The following is a 20,966-nucleotide window of genomic DNA, read 5'->3' on the forward strand; positions in this document are numbered from 1 at the left end:
ATAGAGTTGATTGCCAGCTAGAAGGTTAAGCACCCGTAAGGGGTATCATAGTACCAGGTGAAAGGTGTACACCCACGTGTTTGGCCCATGGTTCCCATATGGTCTCAAATAAGTTATACGTATTTGAGATATAACTAACCATTTTTTCCTGAGTCATAACCCAGGATATCTTCCTCTTGGCTGCTGCAAAAGAGACTCTTGGTTGTTTCCAAGCCGCCGCTAAGGTGGATTTTGCTCCTAGAAGCATAAAAGTAATCAATTTTTGTTTGGATTTAGGGACCCGGGGAATGTCGGACCCCAGGAGTGCTATTTGTGGGGACTTTCTTACAGGAACCCCCGTAACTTTTCTGATAAGACAAAAGATCCTGTTCCAATATCCCCTGATTTTGGGGCAATCCCACCAGATATGGGTCATCGTGCCCTGGGCTTGGCAACCACGAAAGCATAGTGGAGAAGTCATTGGGAACATCACAGCCAACCTACTGGGAACTAGATACCACCTCATCAGAACCTTCATATTAGCTTCAATTAAAGATGTATTAACCAACCCTTTATAGGTTCTTGTTCCTACCTTATGCCATCTTTCCAGGTCCCAGGTCATCCGCAGATCTCTCTCCCATGCCTCCATGTATGAAAATTTGGAGGTCACCCCAGATAGTGCCGTGTATATTGTAGAAATACCCCCTTTGTGTTCTGTCATTTGTTTGCACCAGCGTTCATAACTAGTGGGAATTAAATATTGGGGTTTGTCAATCCAAAAGGTTGACACAAAGCGAGAAATTTGGGAGTATCGATGTCTTTCCGAATGGGGCAGATCCAATTTCCTCACACAATGTTCCAATGAAAGCGGGCCTGTGGTTGACAAAAAATCACCTATTCTATAGATCCCTTTGTCTAGCCACCATTGGAATGCTGTAATGTTCATTCCCGGGGCGAACTGAGGGTTGAGGAAGATCTGTGTCAAGGGCCTGGCCCCTGAGACGAGAGAAGGAAGGTGTCTCAGACTGTCCCAGAGTTTGAAGGATTGTGACAGTGTGGGGGACATTATCGCGGGTCTGGATTTCTGAGGTAACCAGAGAAGGCTCCCCAACGTTAGGTTAGGGACCGCCAAACTCTCAATGTCTATCCACTCTGGTTTTTCACATTTCGCGTATATGGACGATAATTGGGCTAGTCTGGCTGCCTGATAATACTTGAACAGGTTCGGTAGTCCGAGGCCCCCTTGTGTTTTAAGCCCATATAGAACGTTTTGGGCCAATCTGTAGCCTTTACCTTCCCACACGAACTTAAGGATTTTGCCCTGAAATGATCTAAGTTGATCCTTTTTAACAGCAATCGGGAGAGATCTGAACAGGTAGAGTAACCTAGGTAATAGAGTCATTTTAATTGCATTTACCCTACCTATCCAGGAAAGCTTGTGTCGAGCCCATGTCTGGAGATCTGTTTCTAGTTTACGAAAAATAGGTGGGAAATTAGCCTGATATAGTTGTTCAATTTTGGCAGTGAGGTTTATGCCCAAGTACCGGATGGATGAGTCGGCCCACTGGAATTTAAAGTAGGGTTTCAGATGATCGATCACTGAGGGTGGAGTGGAGATATTTAATGCTTGGGATTTATTCCAATTGACCCGCAGACCCGAGATTTTTCCGAAGGACTCAAGTAAGTTGCATACAATTGGGAGAGAGGTGATCGGAGAGGAGACAAACAAGAGGAGATCGTCTGCGAAAAGCGCACATTTGTGGGTTTGGTTACCGCAGGTCACCCCCTTAATGTCCGGTTCAGACCTGATAGCGATAGCCAAAGTCTCAATCGCTATGGCGAAAATCAATGGGGATAGGGGACAACCCTGTCTAGTACCTCTGGCAATACTAACCGGGTCTGAGAAGTATCCCTGTAATTTGACCCTTGCACTGGGTTCAGAATAGAGGGACCTCAACAGACCTCGAAACTGCTCTCCAAACCCCCAACGCTGCAATACCTCAAAAAGGTACTCCCAGGATAAGGAGTCAAAAGCCTTCTGGAGGTCCAATGACAGAAGGAGTCCTTCCTGCCGTGGGCTCCCGTCCCATCCTGACTGGAGCAATGAGATAACATCTATTGCTCGCCTCACCTGATCTGGGCCCTGTCTACCTGGTATAAAACCGACCTGGTCTTTATGGATATACATTTTTATGAAGGAATTTAACCTATTGGCTAGGATCTTGGTCAATATTTTTAAATCGTTGTTGATTAAGGAGATAGGTCTGTAATTCTCAACTAGCTCTGAGTTTTTGTCTGGTTTGGGTATGACTGAAATATACGCCTCATTTAAATTCGGGTGCATGAATCCCCCCTCCTCCCCCCGTTTTGAATTAAAAAATTTAGTAAGGTATGGGGCCAGGGTTTCAGAGAAAGCTTTGTAATATGGCACTGAAAAGCCATCTGGTCCAGGGGCCGAACCATCCCTCAGGCCCTTGATTACCTCCACAATTTCTTCCTTAGAGAATGGGGCTTCCATTAAATCTACATGACTCTCCTGTAGGCTCGGGATCGGGAGCCGATCTAAAAAAGATTTGACCTCAGAATGCTTGGCCAATCCCGACCCCTGATACAGGGAGGCATAGAAGGTTTCAAATTCTTGTAGGATGCGTTTAGGATTGAGGGTCGTGGTCCCCTCCCGGGTCTTGATTTTGGGCAGAGCGAATGTTCGGAATCTCGGCGAGAGCTAAGTGGCTAGCATTGTGTTCATTTTATTCTTATATAGATAAAATCTAGCGTTGTTCCAATTTAAAGATCTTTCTGCTCTAACTGTAAGTGATAGGTTCAATGCTAGTCGAGCGGCATCAAGCTGTGAGACCTGGACCGACGTCTGGTCTTTCTTATGTTTTTTGCGCAAGATTATGAAATCCCTTTCAAGTTTCACTATCTCCGCGTTTTTTTCCTTTTTTCGTTTAGTAGCTATCTGAATGATCTTACCACGAATGGTAGCTTTATGGGCTGCCCACAATATCTCAGCCGAGATCCCATCCACATCATTCAGCTCAAAATATTCTTTGATGGCCTTCTCAATCTCCCGGACCACAATCGGGTCATGTAGTAAGGTTTCGTTTAGCTTCCAGTGGGATTTGTGGGATCCTAAAATTTGAGTTTGTATTGAGCATACCACCATAGAGTGGTCTGATAGGGCTGTGTCTTTTTATATTAGCTTTAATGACCGTGGGGACATGTCTGGCAGATGTGAATATGTGATCAATCCTAGAGTATGATGGATGTGGATGTGAATAGTGTGAATAGTCCTTTTTATTTGGATTAAGTTCCCTCCATATGTCTACAAGGTTATGTTGGTATATTAATTTTGCTATGTGCGAACTGGCTCTAGTTGGACGGGTTAGTCTTGTAGCCAGAGGCTTGGATTTGTCTAGACATTGGTCGAATGCTATGTTGGAGTCCCCACCGCACACTATCATTCCTTCCAACAGGGGTTCTAAGATAGTAAACATAGATTTAAAAAAGACAGTTTGGCCCCTGTTGGGGGCATAGTATGAGACGAGCGACACCAACAGGTCATCTAGTTCTCCATTGACTAGGAGGAACCTACCGTCAGGGTCTCTATGTATTAGCAGAGGGTTAAATTTACAGGTCTTTGCGAAAAGGATTGCTACCCCTCTCGTCTTATCCTCTGCGTTGGCCAAAAAAAATTGTGGGTATTGTGTATGTAAAAATGAGGGAGAATAATTGGCCGGGAAATGGGTCTCCTGCAAAAGGACAACTGACATCTTCTGGGAATGATATGACTGAAACACCTTCCTTCTCTTAACGGCGAGTTCAACCCCTGAACATTGTGTGAGACAACTCTAATAACGGTAGGCGGAGCCGAATTAAGGGATGAAGTCATTGTGAGAGCAAGATGAATATAATGTGGAACTTACCCCGGTCACAGGGAGGCATGGGAGAGAGTGACGCGGACGATGAACCGGGCCCGGGCCCGAGGTACTCTGGGCGGAAAGCTGTAGAAATTGACTGGCAATCAAGAGAAAGGAGGGAAAAAAAAAACAACAAAAAAAGATTAGTGGAAACAGGAAGAGAAAAAAAATCAGAAAAAGAAACGATGCATTTCAGTAAATGAATTGATACCATACATCGAACGTGGGAGGGATAAGGATCCATCCCACCCCCGTCAGAAAAACAATCAACGTAGCCCTTGAAATGGGCTACTGGACCACTCCTTGACAGTGAAGGATCCACCGTCAAGGAATGGTCTGAGGCGCAAGGCGTCCGCCTCGGCCCCTGTCAACCCTAAGAGTAGTTAGGAGAATTATAACTTATTAAACAATACTCTAAATGAATACTATGACATTTCATATATAGACTATACGAATCACGGTCAGTGCGGAGTAAAAAAAAAGAAAAAAAAAGAAAAAGAGAAGTGGCATCAGCCAAAACCACATATTAGACCGGTATATGCCAACTTGAGGAAGAAGAGAGGGGCGGGGGGTTGCGTGAGTCCCCAGCCACGGATAGGGGACTCAGTCCTGCTATACCAGAAGGGTATAAGTCCCAAAAGACAAAAAAAAATAAATAAAAAAAAAACAAGTACAGAGTGGGAGGCCGAACTAATAAGATGAATAGTTTAAGTCTTTGCTGGATCTTTGGTGCGTCGGCTCTTGTTCGTTTGCCATGTAGGGGATAAGGGACTAGCCGGGGTGGACCGCTTGAAAGAACCTTGTTGTAAATTTGAAGTGTCCATTGCTGAGTCCAAGGAGATGAGCTTTAAAGGGGAGTTCCAGCCATTTTTATGTTTATTAAAAGTCAGCAGCAACAAAAAGTGTAGCTGCTGGCTTTTAATAAACAGGCACTTACCTGCTCCGGCGCTCCAGCGACGCGCCGGCCGGGGCTCCGCTCCTCTCCCCCCCTCCCCGGCCGGCGTCTTCATCTTCAGTGTGGGCACCCGGCCGTGACAGCTTTCGGCTTCACGGCCGGGCACCCACTGCGCATGCGCGAGCGGTGCGGCACTGCGCATGTGCGAGCGGCGCGGCCCGGCGCCGCACCCTGTAATTGGCCAGGAGATCGCCTAGGACCTGTGACGTGTCCTAGGCGATCGCCTACAGCAGCCACTTCCTGAAGGCGACTAAGCTTAGTCGCCTACAGGAAGGAGGAAGTGGGACAGGAAGTCCCACTCGTGCTGAAGCCCCCACTCCCCCCCAAAAAAAATTACATGCCAAATGTGGCATGTAAGGGGGAGAGGAGTGGGTTAAGAGGAAGTTCCAAATTTGGGTGGAACTCCTCTTTAAGACGAGCAGGATTTTTTCTCCCTCAGAGAGCGTGGAGAAAGAGTGAGTTTTGCCTTTGTAAGTGAATTTTAAAGCAAACGGAAATCCCCACCAAAATTTAATTTCTTTCTGGGACAGAATCAGCAGCAAGGGTTTCAGTGTTCTACGTCTTTGAATAGTTGAGGCGGAAATATCAGCAAAAATTTGAATGTCCAGTCCCATGAATGACATGCGGGGTTGCTGTCGAGATGTTCTCATGATCTCCTCCTTCACGGAGTAGTAGTGAGGTTTTACTATAATGTCCCTGGGTGATCCGTCCTTTCTCAGGGGGCCAAGGGACCTGTGGGCCCTGTCCAGTTCCAGCTTGTGGGAAGCAATAGAGGGAATCATGCTTTTGATGAGGTCCTGAATGGCCTTGTGGACATCTGTAATGGACTCAGGGAGACCCCTGACCCTAAAATTGTCCCTCCTAGAATGGTTCTCAAGGTCGTCAATTCTATTTAGGGCCACATCCAATTGCTCTTGGAGGGATTGTATTTGATCGGTGTTCTGGTTAGTTCTGGCGACAGTGATGTCCAGTTTACTTTCAATTATCTCCATCCTGGAGCCTAGGTTCTGAAAGTCAGCATGTATTTCTTTTGTGATATTATATGCTGTTTGAGCAAGGCCTCGCTCAAGTAGTTCAGAAAACTTCAAAAAAAGTTCCCCTGTATTCTGTGGTATTTCAATCTCTGAATGTCCTGTGGGGGTCCTGGAGACTGGCAATACATAAGTTACCTCATGTGCAGCACCAGCATAGGGGGACAGTGAGGGGTCTGACTGGGTCTCTGAGGTGGCTGGCGGGCGAGACATGGGGCCTGGGGAGCCTTGGGTGGACATAGGTGTAAAGTTCAGGGTGGCTGGGGAGATTACTTGCCTCAATTCAGCACTTCCCCCTGCGTGAGGTGTTTGTGGCTGAGGCGCGGCCGCCATCTTGGATTCGGCCTGTGTATTCAGCGCTGAATAGCGCGGTTCCAGGCCCTTCCGGACCGCGCTGCTGTACATGGGGGTCTCCACCGAGTGTCCCCCTATCGAATCCTCCCTTCAGAAGGTCCCGCACCGCCGTGAATCCGGTGCTAGGGCTGACGGGGGGCCGTGGCAGAGCGGAGCTCCTGGCTTAAGCAGCCATCTTGGACGCCTCCGCGCATGCGCCTCCAAGTCCTTCTTTTGACCCATTTTGCCAAAGGAAAGGAAGTTGCCTAATAATTATGCACACCTGATATAGGGTGTTGATGTCATTAGACCACACACCTTCTCATTACAGAGATGCACATCACCTAATATGCTTAATTGGTAGTAGGCTTTCGAGCCTATACAGCTTGGAGTAAGACAACATGCATAAAGAGGATGATGTGGTCAAAATACTCATTTGCCTAATAATTCTGCACTCCCTGTAGTGGTCAGAAATATCCCTTTATACGTTTAACTCCAGGTTCTCCAATACCTGACATCTGTTTAAGTACTGAATCACTGATAAGCCTGCAGCACACCTATATAGGGGCTATTCTCATGGCTTAGTTAGTATGCTGTATGCTGTTAGGTGTCGCTACTAATGGCAAATACCCTCCAGGTCAGTCCGTTTGCCTATTGGATGTTGGTATCTATTGAAGATCCTTGTAGCGAAACACTGAGCAGTTCATCTGCAGTCTTACAACAGATAACGGAAAATGCATTCCACCTTCCCACCTCCGCATGTCATAGGGTCATACCGTACAGTCTCATGCTCTGCCTCAAAGGTGAGATGTGACCCATTTACCGGCATATATGGTGTCTTGATACTCCTCTGCTGGGGGGTAGGTGGATTGAAGAGTGCTGTGTTGTATGTTGCGCTATTCAGTTAGCTTACGATCCTTTCTTCCGTGTGTCAAACACGCATTTCCGTATGGCGTCACATGTAAGCCGAACCTCTACGTATCTCCCACTAAGCCAGGGAATCACTTCAGCAGCGTCCTAGGACTGCGTGACGTCAACGCGTTTCGCAAACGTGTGTCGCGTAGCTTCGTCTGGACGGGGAGGAGGGGGCGTGCGTCGCTCCCTTTTATCCTATTGGTGCACGCCTAATCCTCGTTACAGCAAATATTAAAAACTAGATCAAGGAATTAAAACAAATAGGTTTCTCTCTTGTGTGTTAGTTGTCACGTTCCCTTAGCATATGAGGTAACCGATACTGAGTATAAAGTCATTCTTAAAAATACTTATTGCATTTTGTTGGCATAAGGACAACAACAATACTAGATATAGAGTGTTGCTATTCATTACACATCTGTTATTCCTGCAGGGGGGATGATAATGACTGCACATTTAAGGACCGATTGTCACTAGTATATGTTAAATGACACACATAAAAATCGCCCAAGATTTCTATATTTAGTTGGATATGAGGAGGAGTGTACACATTGCACGGTAAAAATACCTATTACTGCCCCTACCGGTCACAAAAGATAGATCAAAGTTTATTACACATATATTATTACCTAATTTTGAGTGACATTTATATAATTGACGAGAGCGCCATTGACTAAAAAGGAGCAGACGTTTTACTGCTCTAAAAAAGATTGCATATTCAGTTCCACATTCAATCCTAATGGCGCAAGGGATTTTAAAGTGAAAATCCACCACTTTTCTTTTTGTAATAGGATTCTATCGAAATCCCCTCTTCTGGCTGGTAGCTTAAAGCGGAGCTCCACCCTAAAGTGGAACTCACGCTGATCGGCACCCTCCCCCCTCCGGTGTCACATTTGACACCTTTCAGGGGGGAGGGGGTGCAGATACCTGTCTAAAGACAGGTATTTTCACTCACTTCCGGCCACACAGTTTCGGGTTTACTGTGGGCAGAACGTCACCTCCCGTCCTCCCCCCGTTGTGCTCTGGGAACACTCGGCTCCCAGAGCACAGCGGGAGCCAATCAGCGGCGCAACTCGCGCATGCGCCGTAGGGAACCGAGTAGTGAAGCCGGAGCACTTCACTTCCTGGTTCCCTCCCTGAGGATGGCGGGGGGAGCAGCAGAGTGACGAGCGATAGCTCGTCCTCTGCTGCGGATAGCGCTGGACTCCAGGACAGGTAAGTGTCCTAATATTAAAAGTCAGCAGCTGCAGTATTTGTAGCTGCTGGCTTTTAATATTTTTTTTTCGTGGCACATCCGCTTTGAGGGCATAGATACCCTTTACCTTTAATCCATCAGGTTTACCCTGATGGTATTGTGCAAAGTGTTTTTCGACCAGACTTGGCCCTTCTCAGGGTCCCTTTCCTTTTCCTTTTTTATGTCCATAAGGTGCTCTCCTATTCTTACTTTTAGTTGTCTTTTTGTCTTACCAATATACATTTTTTGACAAGGACAGGTTAACATCTGCCCCATCGCATCTTTGAATACCTTAGTTCTGTCAACATACGGACATATTTGACATTTAGAGCAGGGAAACATTCCCACCCTCTGAGGATATTCAGACAGCCAAGAAGTATTTTTCTGTCTGGTGAATTCAGATTGAATAAGTATGTCGCCTAGATTTTTTGATCTCCGGGCTACCATCTTTGGACCTTCTCCCACGATATTTGCCAAGGTTTTGTTGCTAGTAAGGATACCCCAACGTTTTTCTCACGGTCCAACATTGGGAGCCGTATGTAGTGATTAATCTCACTGGGTCATATTCTTTCTTTTTGCTGTCTTTATTTGAGTCCATGAGAAGCAGGCTTTTTCTGCTCCCTTTAGCAGCTTTACGTTTGGCATATTTAATTTGTTTATGGGAGTAACCCCTTTCTCGGAATCTCCCATACAGTTCCGTCCCCTCCATATTTAGCATGGCGGGTTCAGAGCAGTTTCGCTTGATCCTCATGTATTGACCAGTTGGGGTCACATTTTTCTGCCATGGTTGATGGTGGCTGTCTGCCTGCAGTAATGTGTTGGCCGCTGTTTCCTTTCGAAATGTGCAAGTAGTAATTTTCCCATTTTTTAGGCCTATCTTTAAGTCCAAGAAAGAGATTTGTGCCTTGTCATATGTATACGTTAGACGTATATCACCGTCATTGACGTTGAGTTGGTCAATGAAACCGTGGAGGGTGTTGATGTCACCCTTCCAGATGACCAGGACATCGTCTATGTACCTCAGCCATGTATGGACATGGCTGAGGTGCTGTGGAAGACAAAAAATATCCTCCTCTTCCCAGAGTCCTAGATGTAAGCAGGCATAAGCCGGGGCCCATGCTGCTCCCATCGAGGTGCCCTTAATTTGCTGATAAAAATGGGACGAAAATTTAAAGAAATTATGAGAGAGAGCAAATTGAAGCAACTCAATCAAAAATTCATTCTGATGACCTAGCTGTGGATAGTGTTTATCTAGGAATGTTTTCACTGCCCTAATCCCATAGGCATGTGGAATAGATGTGTGTACACCTGCATCATTGGATTTGATTGACAGCAGTGCGAGCCAATGGCTGCACTGCTATCAATCTATTTGATGAAGAGCCGAGAAGCCCAAGCAAATATCAAGCGCGTTTGCGACGCTGGACTTTCCAGGGCTCAGGTAAGTAAAACGGGGGGCTGGGGGGCTGATAATCAACAGATGTTTTTTCACCTTAATGCATATGGTTCATTAAGGTGAAAAAACATGAGGCTTTACAACCCTTTTAAGGGGACAAATCCTTCCGGGACTGACGTGGTTAAAAGATTTTTGTTTTTTCCATAATCAATAACTTACATATAAGTAGATGTAAAACAGCATAGGACAATCACAATAGGACATCAAAAACCTGAATCTATTGGGCTGTGAGACCTCCCCTATCCTGTGCATGAGACTCGAGGAGATGCTGTCAGGGTTGCCAACTGCCAGTAAATTTACTGACAGTTTGTCAAAATCAGTGATTTTTTTATAAACTGCCAGTAAATATCAGGGGCTGATAATTTCATGCTGTGTTGACTTTTAAGTGTAAATCAAGCAAATGACTTTGTTATAGGTATTGTCAGTGTTTCCATATCATGTTTATACTGTTCAAATATTCACTGTGTTAGTTTTCAATAGGTGTTCTGTCATTTCTCAGGTTGTCAGTAAAAAATGTGCTCCGCCAGTAAATTTCCAATGTTTTGTCAGTAAAAAATGCTGCTGGAGATTGGCAACCCTGGATGCTGTGAGGAGTGTTTTTTTAATACAGGCGCTGTCAGACCTGTTTGATCTTCTATTTGTTTGATCTTCTATTTGAGTTCCACCCAAAAGGAGAAGCTCTGCTTATCTACCTCCTCACCCCCTCCACTGCCACATATGGCACGTTTTGGGGGGGGGGGGGGGGGAAGTACTTGTTTTTGACAGGTACCTGTCCCCACTTCTGGAGATCACCCGGAAGTCTGGCCTCCTCCTTCTTCACCCCGCTGCCAGGCCATTCAAAGCGCAGCACGCTTTGCACATGTGCAGTAGGGAACGGGCTGTGAAGCTGCATGGCTTCACTACTGGTTTCCATTAAAAGAAATGGCGATGGAAGCAACTGAGAGCCAATGGAAAAATTGGCTGGGGGTGCTGCCATTGCGGGACCCCTGGACAGGTAAGTGTCCATATATTAAAAGTTAGAAGCTACAGTATTTGTAGCTGCTGACTTTTATTTTTTTTCTGAAGAAGCCTGGATGGTGCTTGGAAATTTGATCACAGTGCACCAAGGTTTTGTTTACCAGAGCACCTGTGTCACTACATACTGCTCACTGACTTTCATGTCACTATATACTGCTCACTGACTTTGCTGTCACTACATTCTGCTCATTGACTTCCATGTCACTATATACTGCTCACTGTCACTACATACTGTTCACTGACTTCTCTGTCACTACATACTGCTCACTGACTTCCCTGTCACTACATACTGCTCACTGACTTGCCTGTCACTACCTACTGCTCACTGACTTGCCTGTCACTACATACTGCTCATTGACACTACATACTGCTCACTGACTTCCCTGTCATTACATACTGCTCACTGACTTTTCTGTCACTACATACTGCTCACTGACTTCCCTGTCACTACATACTGCTCACTGACTTCCCTGTCACTACATACTGCTCACTGACTTGCCTGTCACTACATACTGCTCATTGACACTACATACTGCTCACTGACTTCCCTGTCATTACATACTGCTCACTGACTTTTCTGTCACTACATACTGCTCACTGAATTCCCTGTTACTACATACTACTCACTGAATTCCCTGTCACTACATACTGCTCACTGACTTCTCTGTCACTACATACTGCTCACTGACTTCTCTGTCACTACATACTGCTCACTGACTTCTCTGTCACTACATACTGCTCACTGACACTACATACTGCTCACTGACTTCTCTGTCACTACATACTGCTCACTGACTTCCCTGTCACTACATACTGCTCACTGACATCCCTGTCACTAGATAACCCCTCTGGGAAGTTCTCTCCCAAGGGGGTTACCTTGCGGGCGTGCTCCTGTGCCATACAAGCGGAGTCCATAGCCGCCAATTGTATGACTCGGCCCTGCCCCCCCCAGTGGCCGCGTCATTGGATTTGATTGACAGCAGCGGGAGCCAAGGGCTGCGCTGCTATCAATCTATCCAATAAAGAGCCGATCAGGCATGGGGAGAACGATGCAGGATCACGCCCACGGAAGTTCAGGGCTCAGGTAAGTAAAACAGGGGCTTGGGGGATAGAGTGCAAGGTGTTTTTTCACAAAGGTTTACAACCCCTTTAAAGGAGTTCTCTGACCTAAAACTTTTAACCCCCGCTGTGCCCGGGCTGTAAAACTATACAAAATAAACTTTCACTTACCTGCCTACGATCCCCCGTTGTTCCGATATCGCCGTCCCGTTCTCCGGTCCCGGTCTTTTCCGCTTCCTGTGTGTCGGTGACTCATAGTGCGCTCAGCCTATCAGCGGCCGCGACGGGACATTGCTGCGGCCGCTGATAGGCTGAGCGCACTATGAGTCACCGACACACAGGAAGCGGAAGAGACCGGGACGGCGATATCGGAACAACGGGGGATCGTAGGCAGGTAAGTGAAAGTTTATTTTGTATAGTTTTACAGCCCAGGCACAGCGGGGGTTAAAAGTTTTAGGTCAGAGAACTCCTTTAAGGTAGTGTAAGTTTCTAATTTTACAGTGACATTTTGTTTTTTAATAAAGTTTTCCTTACTATTTAGTTGGGCCTTACTAGTTAATTTATTTTATTTAAAAAAAAAAAATAGTGTTCAGGTAGATCTCCACCTTTCAAAGGTTGCCTACCCTTGCTCTAGGGTATTCAAAAGATTTTGGAGAAACTATCCGCATTTTGACATACCTCTCCAATTCTTTTGAATTAGGCCCCATGCACACGGGACGCCGGTGCAAACTCTGCTGAACACACGTTTTTAAAGGCTAAAACCGGTGTTTAGAAACGCCCGTTTTGCCGTGATTTACTGCGTTTGCGTTTATAAGCGTTTAGTTAGGAAACATCATAAGACCATCCCTAAGCTCAAAAAACAGTATTATTTAACCATTTCAGCCATTTTGTGAGACCAGAGTGAGTAGCAGCTGAGAGAGCAGCAGTGTACTTGTATTTAGCCTGTCACTTTCCACATCACCTGCCACAAGTTGTGAATTGTCCACTTGTCACGTCACACACTTTGTATGTCTTTATTTTTTGTCATGTGGACATTTACTATGAAAGTTTGTGAACACAATCAGACTTTTTGACAACAAACTTCAAAATTAGCAGGTTTTCAAAATAATCCGACCGTGTGTGTGCTCCATCGGTCAAACTTTTTCGGTTTTCATCAGACAAAAGTTCGCTCTGCAAACGGACAAACTTTTCGGCAACAAAAGTCCTACGGTGCAAAGTCCTGCCGTGTGTGCAGAAATCCATCAGACTTTAGTCTGAAGTACAAATACGCATGCTCAGAACCATGTTAAAATCAACCAACAATAACAGAAGTTGACCAAAGGGTAGCAGAAAAAACACTTGATTTCGGGAAAGTTTGCTGAAAAAGTCCTGTCGTGTGTATGCATACCAAGTTCACGGCCAACGCCCTTCAAACAAAAATCCACGGAAAAGTTTGTTGAAAGTCCGATCGTGTGTATCAGGCTTTACAGACCACTTTTACCTACAAATAAGCCTAGATTAAGGCTTCATGTACACGGGACCTTTTAAAAACTGCTCCTGAGTGATTTAACTTGACAGATAGTAACTCACGTTTAAAAAGTCAGTTTTGCCGCGTTTACATGCCGGGTCTAGCAGCGTTTTGACGTGTTTGCGTTTAGTTTTTTTTTTCAATGGCCAAAAACGAAAAACGCCTATAAACTGAACCCATTTTTTTGCTTTCAAAGAAACGCTGTTAAACGCAACTGCCTAAAAATGGCAATAAACGAGACTGTGTACATGGTCACATAGGATAACTTTAAATGAGTGCAGGGCCGGAGCCGCGATACCCGGAAGTCACTCTGGGAGAGATGGCGGTGACAGAGGAGGTGAACGAGGACACTTTCATCTCAGGTAAGTAATTCATAATAAGCTAGTATGCTATGGGTGGAAGCAACATCAAAACGTCACTTCCGCCCATTGCTCTTAAAGGGCCATTTTTTTTTCCAAATTACAATTTTTTTTGTTATTGCATTTTAGTCCAAATATGAGATCTGAGGTCTTTTTGACCCCAGATCTCATATTTAAGAGGACCTGTCATGCCTTTTTCTATTACCAGGGATGTTTACATTCCTTGTAACAGGAATAAAAGTGACACATTTTTTTTTAAAGAACAGTGTAAAAAATAAAAATAAAAGGTAAAAAAAATGTGCCCCGTCCCGACGAGCTTGCGTGCAGAAGCGAACGCATGCGTGAGCAGTGCCCACATATGAAAACAGTGTTCAAACCACACATGTGAGGCATCGCCACGATCGTTAGAGCGAGAGCAATAATTCTAGCCCTACAGCCCCTATGTAACTCAAAACATGCAACCTGTAGACTTTTTTAAACGTCGCCTATGGAGATTTTTAAGGGTAAACGTTTGTCGCCTTTCCATGCATATCGCCATTCCACGCAATTTTGTCACATTTGTCGCCATTCCACACAATTTTGAAGCTGTGACACGTTGGGTATCAATTTACTTTACAACATTATCTTTCACAATATAAAAAAAAAAATTGGGCTAACTTTACTTTCTTATTTTTTAATTAAAAAAAGTGTATTTTTTCCCAAAAATGTAAGCTTGTAAGACCAAATACGGTGTGACCTAAAGTATTGCAATGACCGCCATTTTATTCTCTAGGGTGTGAGAAAAAAATATATAATGTTTGGGGTTCTAAGTAAACTTGTTTTTAACGTGTAAAAAACATATCTGAAAAAGAGGCTCGGTCTTAACCACTTGCCGTCTGCCATATAGCAAAATGACGGCGGCAAAGTGGCTTTAATATCCTGACTGGACGTCATATGACGTCTTCAGGATATTGAGCCGCTGCGCGCATCACAGCGATAGTTGTTGCAGGGTGTCATTCTGACACCCCGCAACACCGATCTAGGTAAAGAGTATCTGACAGAGACTCTTTACCACGTGATCAGCCGTGTCCAATCACGGCTGATCACGATGTAAACAGGAAAAGCCGGTGATGGGCTTTTCCTCACTCGCGTCTGTTAGACGCGAGTAGAGGAGAGCCGATCGGCCGCTCCTCTGACAGGGGGGGTTTGTGCTGATCAATTATCAGCGCAGCCCCCCCCCCCCGAGGATGCCCACACTGAACCACCAGGCATGTCACCAGACCACCAGGGATGCCCACCACAGGTATACCACCCTAGACCACCAGGGATGCCAATCAGAAATAATGGATGCCAATCAGTGCCCACAATGGATGCCAATCAGTGCCCACAATGGGCATCACTGATTGGCAGGCATTATTGTTTGGCACTGATTGGCATCCATTAGTACAACACATTACAGTACAGCAGTGCCACCTATCAGTGCCCATCCGTGCCACCTATCAGTGCCCATCTGTGCCACCTATCAGTGCCCATCCATGCTGCCTATCAGTGCCCATTTGTGTCGCCCATCACTGCCCATCCGTGCTGCATATCAGTGCCGCATATTAGTGCCCATCAATGCCACCTCATCAGTGCCGCCTTATCAGTGCCCGTCAGTGCAGTACCATCAGTGCCCATCAGTGAAGAAGAAAACGTACTTATTTACAATGTTTTGTAACTGAAACAACAAAAAAAGTTTTTTTTTCTAAATTGTTGCCCGTTTTTTTTTTTTTTTAGCAGAAAATCCCAGAGGTGATCAAAAGAAAGCTCTATTTGTGGGAACAAAATGATACACATTTAGTTTGGGTACAGTGTAGCATGACTGCGCAATTGTCATTCAAAGTGCAACAGCGCTGAAAGCTGAAAATTGGTCTGGGCAGGAGGCTGTATAAGTGCCCTGTATGGAAGGGGTTAAGTGGTTAAATTGATAATTGAACTGGAAAGTATATAACTCAAAGGGTTAAATGCTGACTTGGATTTATTCCTTTTCTTTTGAGATTTATCAGTATTTATTTTTATATATTTTTTACAGATTGTACTGTGAATGGAGAATAGAGAATAAACACCAAGATAATTTGTTGCCAGTGGACTGTACATATTACATAAATGGCATGCTTTTTGTACTCATACACACTGGCAGTTGAGCTGACGGTAAAAACCCACATTTGAGCCATGGTTTTACCACCCCAAGCACTCCCCTTTTGCCACAAGTTACCATGGGTTAATACATGCCACAGCCACAATGCTTTGCTTCATGGCCACAACAGGAATTATACCCACTGTCACATTCTGTGGGCACCATTACCCATCAAACATGACACAGCTAAGTGAATGGGGCCAGTCTCCAACCGTCCCACAGCCACATACAATGCACATGATTGTAGCACAGTGGTGTGGCATTTATATGGTTAAAACAGGTGGTGAGGAGGTGAGATATTTCCTTTGTACCGCCTCTCAAACACCTTATCCATGTTGCTCTGTAAGGCCCCTTTCACACTGGGGTGGGAGGCGCGGTGGCGGGATAGCGCCACTAAAAATAGCGTCACTTTTCCGTCGGAATTGCCTTAGGATTCGGCCGCTAGCGGTGCGGTATTAACCCCCGCTAGTGCCCGATAAAGGGTTAATACCGCCCGCAATGCGCCTCTGCAGAGGCGCATTGCGGGCGGTATTACCGTGGTTTCCTATTGTTTTAAATGGGAAGGAGCGGTATACATACCGCTCCTCTCACCGCTCCAAAGATGCTGTTTTCAGGAGATTTTTTACTCTCCTGCCAGCGCATTGCCTCAGTGTGAAAGCCCTCGGGCTTTCACATTGAGATGGCTGGGCAGGAGTTTTTGAAGCGGTATAGCAGCGCTATTTTTAGCACTGTACCGCCTGAAAAACTCCTCAGTGTGAAAGGGGTCTATGGGAGAGAGTTCTTTGATGCAAAGTAGTGCAGGGATATGTGTACAGGTGTTACATGATTTACCTGTGCAAAGACTGTGATGGTTATTATTATTATTATTATACAGGATTTATATAGCGCCAACAGTTTGCGCAGCGCTTTACATCATTACATTTTGGTTCAAGAGATTGCATGGCTTTATCACATATGAGGTTTGTCGACATTTTTAAATAAATTACCCGAGGACCTTTCTGAAGTCCGGTGATTGGACGATTTGCATCAAAGAAGTGGGGCTGATTATGTCACGCGAATCGTGTCCGGTGCGTCCTCATTCATTTTTTGCAGAATTCAGACCTGAAACGGACCAAAAGACGCACAGGACCCCAGGCCACCATCAGGGGGGTACAGGCATTACACCTGTAATTTTCTTTATTTTTTTCGTCTGACCCCCCCCCCCCCCCCCTTCACCCTTTAGCAAGTCACGGTAGGGTACTGCAGATCCCCCCCCCCCCCCCCCCGTTTTTTCGTTTTTTTTTTGTCTGACCCCCCCTTTACCATTTAACAACTCGCAGCATTTTTTTTTTCTGTCTGACTTTAGCAACTCACAGCAGGGGCAGGAGAGAGAAAAGAAGACTTGACATTGTTTAGTTTACTCAGCACAGGTACCCCCCCCCTTATCATCTCGAAGCAGGATATTATATGGTTTTGATAAATCTGAAGACAAAAGTCTGCAGAAAATCTGATGGTGTGTATGGGGCTTTAAGCTGCGTAAAGGGCCCTAAAATTTGTGATGCTACCCTGCCTGTGAAAATTTGCACCAGAGCCGCAGCAGAGATATGTGAACCATCTCCTTGGAGAGCCAGAGCAGAGGCGTAGAGCAGAGGCACAGAGCTGAGCAGAGGCGCAGAGCAGAGGCACAGAGCAGAGCAGAGGCGCATTGCCGGCGGTATTAAGCCTTTTTCAGTCGCTAGCAGGGGTTAATTCCGCACCGCTTGCAGCCGAATTCCACCGCAATTCCGACAGTATAGCGGCGCTAAAAATAGCGGTGCTATACCGCCACCGCACATACTGCCCCAGTGTGAAAGGGGTCTAAGGCTGGCCATACATTATACAATTTTCTCGTGCAACCTTCCTTTAGATTTACCAAAACCATATAATAAGAGCGGAGGTCACACCTAAACACTTTCAACACTAAACACTTTCTTTGTATGCAATCGGGCAGGCCCTTGTACTACACAGTTATACCGGGAAGACACGCCTAGTCAATATGACATCTCGCTCGGCGTGGACCAGGTAAGTTCCTCTCACCTCGTTCCGAGGTAAGTATTTCATAATGAGCTAATATACGATGCATACTAGCTCATTATGGCTTTTGCCTTTCAGGTGAAAATAAATAAATAAAAATAATCGCAGGTTTACAACCGCTTTAAGGGATCACTGCAAAGGCAGTATTGGTTTCCTTAATTTCCCTTAAAGGGAAAGAAGAACTTTTCACTTTTACATTTATAGGTCTGGATTGAAGGTGAGCAGCCTAATTTACCACTGGTGGCAATTGCACCAAGTATATGCATAAGGAAGAGGTTCACTTTTATCACACCAGAAGACTCACTTATTGTGGAAGTTTGGATAATTCACTGTGAGTGCACAGGATTATGTTGGTTTATGGACTTTTTTGGCACAAATATACTTTCAGTGACTGATGCACTTTAATGGGATTTCATGATTTGATGCACTTTTGTATTGTGTGTATAATATTTGATTTATTTATTTAGGTTCTATTCATTGAATTGCATGTTGCATTACGCTACTATTTATTATTTCATTATTTTTCTTTTCAGCTGAGAGCCGGTTCACACAGGGATGACTCGTCAGATGACTTAGCCGTCTGACAAGTCGCGCTCTGTTCTGTACTATGGGACCGTTTTAATAGGAGCGACTCAAGTCGCTCAGACTTAGAAAAAGGTTATTGTACCATTTTGGGACGACTTCGGGGCAACTTGCATTGACTTCAATACAGAAGTCATTTTGCAAGTCGCCTCTGAAGTCGTGTGCAGATCGCCTTGCCGAGTCGCTCAGCAAGTCTTGCTGCCCCAGTGTGAACCGGCTCTAATGGTAGTGCTGCACTATTGGGGACTCTTTGCTACAATGTAAAGTAGTGAGTGTACAGCTTGTATAACAGTGTACATTTTCTGTCCCCTCAAAATAACACACAACCATTAATGTCTGGCACCAAAAGTGAGTACACACCTAAGTGAAAATGTCCAAATTTGGCACATTTAGACATTTTCTCTCCCCGGTGTCATGTGACTCATTAGTGTTACAAGGTCTCGGGTGTGAATGGGGAGCAGGTGTGTTAAATTTGGGGTTATTGCTCTCACTCTATCATACTGGTCACTGGAAGTTCAACATGGCACCTCATGGCAAAAGAATTCTCTCTGAGGATCTGAAAAAAATAATTGTTGCTCTACATAAAGATGGCCTAGAATAGAAGAAGATTGCCAAGACCCTGAAACTGAGCTGCAGCACAGTGGCCAAGACCATACAGCGGTTTAACAGGACAGGTTCCACTTAGAACAGGCCTCGCCATGGTCAACCAAAGGGGTTGAGTGCACGTGCTCAGAGTCATATCCAGAGGTTATCTTTGGGAAATTGACATATGAGTGCTGCCAGCATTGCTGCAGAGGTTGAAGGGATGGGGGGTTCAGCTTGTCATTGCTCAGACCATACGCCGCACACTGCATCAAATTGGTCTGCATGGCTGTTCCCAGAAGGAAGCCTCTTCTAAAGATGATGTGCAAGAAATCCTGCAAACAGTTTCTGAAAACAAGCAGACTAAGGACATGGATTACTGGAGCCACGTCCTGTGGTCTGATGAGACCAGGATAAATGTATTTGGGTCAGATGGTGTCAAGCGTGTGTGGCGGCAACCAGGTAAGGAGTACAAAGACAAGTGTGTCTTGCCTACAGTCAAGCATGGTGTTGGGAGTGTCATGGTCTTGGGCTGCATGAGTGCTGCTGGCACTGGGGAGCTACCGTTCATTCAGGGAACCATAAATGCAACATGTACTGTGACATACTGAAGCAGAGCCTGATCCCCTCCATTCGAAGACTGGGCCGCAGGGCAGTATTCCAACATGATAATGACCCCAAATACATCTCCAAGATGACCACTGCCTTGCTAAAGAAGCTGAGGGTAAAGGTGATGGACTGTGCCCATCAATTGTCACCACTGTTCCCATCAATTGTCACCACTGTGCCCATCAATTGCCGCCAGTTTGCCCCCTCAAAAACCGCCAGATTGCTCCCCCCCCGTCGCCCGTCACTTACCTTTCTCGGGTCAGCCATCCTCCCTCCACGCTCCCTCGATGTCTTCTCCCAAGTCCCGCCCTCGATGTCGCTTCAGCCAATCAGGTTACCGGTAACCAGACCCGGTGAACCTGATTTGCTGAGACGCATGTTAGTGTTAACCAGGGTATGCACACCCCCTGCGTCCGCTGGTTAACTATTTGGAAGCCGATTAAAGCCAACAGGCTGTAATTGGCCGCCGGCTCTGATAGACACTTCCAAAAACCAACCAACTGCTGTTATTCAGATGGCCAGCGCTCCCAGGGGGGCGGTCATCTGAATAGTGGGCGGCAGCGGCGCCGGTGACAATACATAGACGCACCGCCGCTGGCTTATACTATCCAAAAATTGCTGTGTGCCTCTAAAATGTTTGTGTTTGACTTGAAGAAGAGGTGGCAACCCTAGTGACTGGTCATGCAACTTTGGACACATAGTTGCATGACAAGTCACGTTTCCACTATTGCATCCACAAAGTTGTACTATTTGGAGTGTGATTTTGATGCAAGTTTAAGTGCAACTTTACACTCTCTGGATCAAAGTGTGCACCTGCACTACTTTTATGCAACTTTTGGTGTGACTTTGATCCAGAGAGTGTAAAGTTGGATGAAAGCTGCACTCAAAGTCTCATCAAAATCACACTCTAAATCGTGCAAGTTTGTGGCTGCAATCGTAGAAATGTAGACTAAGGTTCCACTAGTATGATTGGTCATGCAACTTTGGACACAAAGTTGCATGGCAAGTCACAGCCCATTGATTTCAATGGCACCCATTCCCATCTATGCAACTTTGAAAAGATACCTGCAATGCTTGGATGCGACTTTGATCCAGAGAGTGTAAAGTTGGGTCAAAGACGCACTCCAAAGTTGTACTCTAGTCTTAGGCTACGTTTCTAATAGTGCAACTCCAAAGCTGTGCAATTTAGAGTGCAACTTTGATCCAAATTTACACTCTGGATCA

The 20,966-nt window shown here is 45.5% G+C and overlaps 1 protein-coding gene across 4 annotated transcripts in view; it reads right to left on the reverse strand.

Annotated features, from left to right (window-relative positions):
• The window catches only part of LOC120945792 (ranaspumin-like), a 75,898-nt gene that overhangs the window by 31,359 nt on the left and 23,573 nt on the right, over positions 1–20,966 (reverse strand). The window contains exon 6 of one of the 4 annotated variants that reach the window (XR_005750621.1): positions 3,909–3,999. The exons of the other annotated variants lie outside the window; for them this stretch is intronic. The gene's annotated coding sequence lies outside the window, so the exon portion shown is untranslated. The remainder of the gene's footprint in view (positions 1–3,908; positions 4,000–20,966) is intronic. 4 annotated transcript variants of the gene reach the window in all.

This window comes from Rana temporaria, chromosome 7 (genome assembly GCF_905171775.1).
Source record: "Rana temporaria chromosome 7, aRanTem1.1, whole genome shotgun sequence".
Lineage (NCBI taxonomy): Eukaryota > Metazoa > Chordata > Amphibia > Anura > Ranidae > Rana > Rana temporaria.